Source organism: Artemia franciscana, chromosome 4, assembly GCF_032884065.1.
Source record: "Artemia franciscana chromosome 4, ASM3288406v1, whole genome shotgun sequence".
NCBI lineage: Eukaryota > Metazoa > Arthropoda > Branchiopoda > Anostraca > Artemiidae > Artemia > Artemia franciscana.
In genome coordinates this window covers 28,795,027-28,798,711 of record NC_088866.1, presented here as the reverse complement: position 1 = coordinate 28,798,711, position 3,685 = coordinate 28,795,027, and positions in this window count along the sequence as shown.

Genomic DNA, 3,685 nt, shown 5'->3' with positions numbered 1-3,685 from the left:
GTTTTATGATTCGAAATATCTGAACAACATGGAACAAATCATTGCAGTAACTGTTTTACCCGTAAAACATGGAAATTAACCCTATGATAGGGTAAGCTGTTATATTTTGGAGAATGGGAGGGGCGTGCTCCATTTCCCTTTCTGCTGTCTACTCAGTGGAAAGAAATAAAGATAATCTGAAAGAAAAGTCTCATTTCATTTTTAATACAATCCAAGATTTTGTGAACAAATAAAAAAAATAATAAATGTACAAAAAATAAAAATAAATAAAAAACTCGCCTTCAAACGGTCTAAAAAGTAAGAAATTTTTTTTCACGAATCTGAATTCTAAATGAAAGTTTTTTTAACTCGTTATCCTTAACTCGTCACCTTTTTTTCAAAATATAAATACATAAACATATAAGTACAAAAAATAAAAATAAATAAAAACTCGTTTTCAAACGGTCTAACAAGTAAGAAATTTTTTTCACGAGAATCCATGAATATGAGTTGAAATCAGGGGTTTAAAAGGGTTTGGGGTTTACGTACCACAAATATATATTTGATACAAATGCATAATTGAAAAAGATGACGAGTTAAGGATAACGAGTTAAAAAGATCAAGTCATAAAGCTCAATCCGTTTTATCCCCCCTCATTCTCACTTATGTTCACGAAAAAAAAATCTACTTTTTAATTCGTTTCGAATTCGAGTTTTTTAAATTATATTCTTTATATTTTTTTCTTTTTATATTTTTAATTTATATTCATTATATTCGAATTTTTGTCTTCTCTATGACGAAAATTTATGAAATCTAAGATTTGAACCAAAGTTACCCCGGTCACCAGCAAGTGCTTCCTACCGCTACGCTATCAAATCTTTTATTAATAGAGTTTGTTTTAAGCTTTTTGATGTGCACAATCATCCGTTTATGTTGTTTTACTTATACATAAGGGGGAGTCTTCACTGTCATCGGAAGTGCACATACTGATAAAATTTGGAATTAATTGAACCTTTGGAAGCGGCCGTAAAATGGCTGAAAAATTTACATACAAACAAACAAAAAAGACGACAAAAAGTCAGCGAGTTGAGAAAAACGGGTTAAAATATGAATCAGAGAGCTGAGAAATTATTTAGCACTCCATTTGGAAATAAGCGCTACACGAAGTGGCAAAATAGCCTCGGATCTGGACTTCCTTTTAAGATTTCGATCATTGCGTGTCAACTAAACCTTCTGGACCAAAGTGGGCTTTGACTAGTCACCTGGAATGTTTTAACTCTGGATGCATCTGCATCAAAGAACCTACTTTCTGAATAGCTTTATAAGAATAGACTGAACAACTGGCATTGAAGTTGTCCAAAGGAACACCTACCTGGGCTCCATAATTTCCTCAGACTGATCGCTTCTCCCCGAGCTGCAAGCAAGGATATCCAAAGCTTCTTCTGCACTGGGTAGGCTGAACAGTCACCTTTGGTGAAAACCGAACATTAGTCGTTCAACTGAACTGCGGATTTTCAACGCCCTCATCAGATCTGTAATTTTTACGCAGCTGAGACATGCCATGCATCAACCGCAAACCTAAAGGCCATCAATGTATTCCAGACGAAGAGCCTGAGAAAGAACGAAGGCCTAGGTGGCTTGATTTTGTGAGTAAGGAGAAGCTGCCGCAGCTCACCAAGCAGTCTCGGTCTTCTACCCAAGCAGTCGAGCGCACCTTACGATGATTTGGACACCCGCTTCGAATGCCACTGCACTTACCCGCAAAGACGATCTTCGATTTTGACCCTATGAAAGCCAGTTGGAAGTGACCTTGTGGACGACCAAAGAAACGATGGTCTGACAGCCTGTCCGAGTTCTTGGAGTTGAGAAACATCAGATCGAACGAAGCGCAAACGCTCGCAGTGGACCGGAGCTGATGGAGGTGGCAAATATCACTCTCTACGCCGAGCAGCGCTCGGCAGGGAATCCAAGTCAAGTAAGAAAGTCAAACAATTCTATTCTAAAATATATTAAGCTAATATTTTCGAAATTACTGAACTTTTAGAATACGAAACGGAGGAATCAACAAATTGATCCATCAATGGCGCTGTTTTTCAATAAAATTCAATTTGATATTTGCAAAATTTCCTTCCCGCTCCGGTAACTCTTAAAACTAACCCATTCTTATATTAAAAACTAGTTGCGCCTCTTGTCCCTCGATACGGTTGACAGCTCGGGTCGTATACGATTACTCTCAGGATTTCACAAGTATTTTTCATAAATATGAATGTTTCTAGCTTTAATTTTTTCTCTTTTTTAGTTTTTTTTTTTACTGTACACGCACACACACCCAAGCACTTGATTTATTCCTATTTTTATCTCTTGACAAAGTTATGCCTGTTTCTTTGGATAGCACCAAGGGAATTGTCTCCCTTGAGTTTTTTTTTTTTTTTTTTTTTTTTTTTTTTTTTTTTTTTTTTTTTTTTATAGCGGAAAATTAAACTTTCAAGAGAAAGAAACAGGATTAGATTTAGGCTGCAGTTCTGCCCTAAGAGATAAAGATTGAAAGAGTTAAATAAAATTCTGATAGAAAAATTGTATTTCCAAATGTTTTATTATCGTATTTCTTATTACTATCAAGACATACATCATTAGCAGGAACTCTTTTTAATCTTTGAAATGTTTTTACTGTTTCTAATTCGTTCGGACCACTTGTCATTTTGAACTTAGCTTTCAAAAGTTCAAGCAATTTTCTTGACTGTATTTGAAATGAATTTCTCGTTGAATGTTGTGTAACAAAAAGAAAAAAAGTGAAGATTGACACCTTTTCCAAACAGATTGCCAATTGTTTGGTTCATGAATTTATGTCATTTTCCCTAAAATGTGTCCATCTTGAAATCTCAGAAACTATAGGGTTTTTTTTTTCGGTTGTATTATTGAACAAAAGATGCTATGTAAACCTCTTTCAAAGCAGCCAGTTAACATCAAATATAACGAAAAAAAAATCTTTATAAAACATTCATACAAAAAGATAGTGGGAAAGCACGGAACTTCCTTTACTTACCACATCTCTGGCAAAACCTGGATGCTCAAAAATAGAAAAATAAAAACAAAAAGGCACAAGTTTGAGGTCAATCAATTTATTTTTATTTTTTACCAAAATATGTATCCAGTTGGTAAATATTTCATTTTATGCTCCAGATTTCTAAAATGTGTCCTTTTGACATCAAATTTGTCCAGTTGGCAACCCTGTTTCTAAACCGTGTTTCTATGAACTAGCTGCCCAGCTAATTTTTGTATTTAGCTTAATATCAATTCTTAGAACTTTATCAATTTAGCATTAGTTTTTAAATTAGATAGTAATTCAATATTCTATCAAACGTCCAATAAATAAAACACATGAATAGCCCAAGGCTGATACTGGCCTACGAAATTATTGCTATCGTACAGTGTTTGTGAAAAATTGTATCTTATTTTGATCTGATCACTTTGGACTCTTAAAAAGTGCAGTAGAACTTTTAGTTTTAGATCTAATGGCTCCCATCTTATGTTTTTGAGACCAGCCTTTCCATACGAAGTGGCCGGGTAGAAATAGCAGTACATGGAAGACAGTTCGCTCTTTACTATGTTCACTTGAAAGGCGATTCTTTGAATTTTTTATTTATTTTAATTTTTTTTGAAGTGATACCCTTTAATCTCAAATATTTTTCTGCTTCTCATTTGCCCG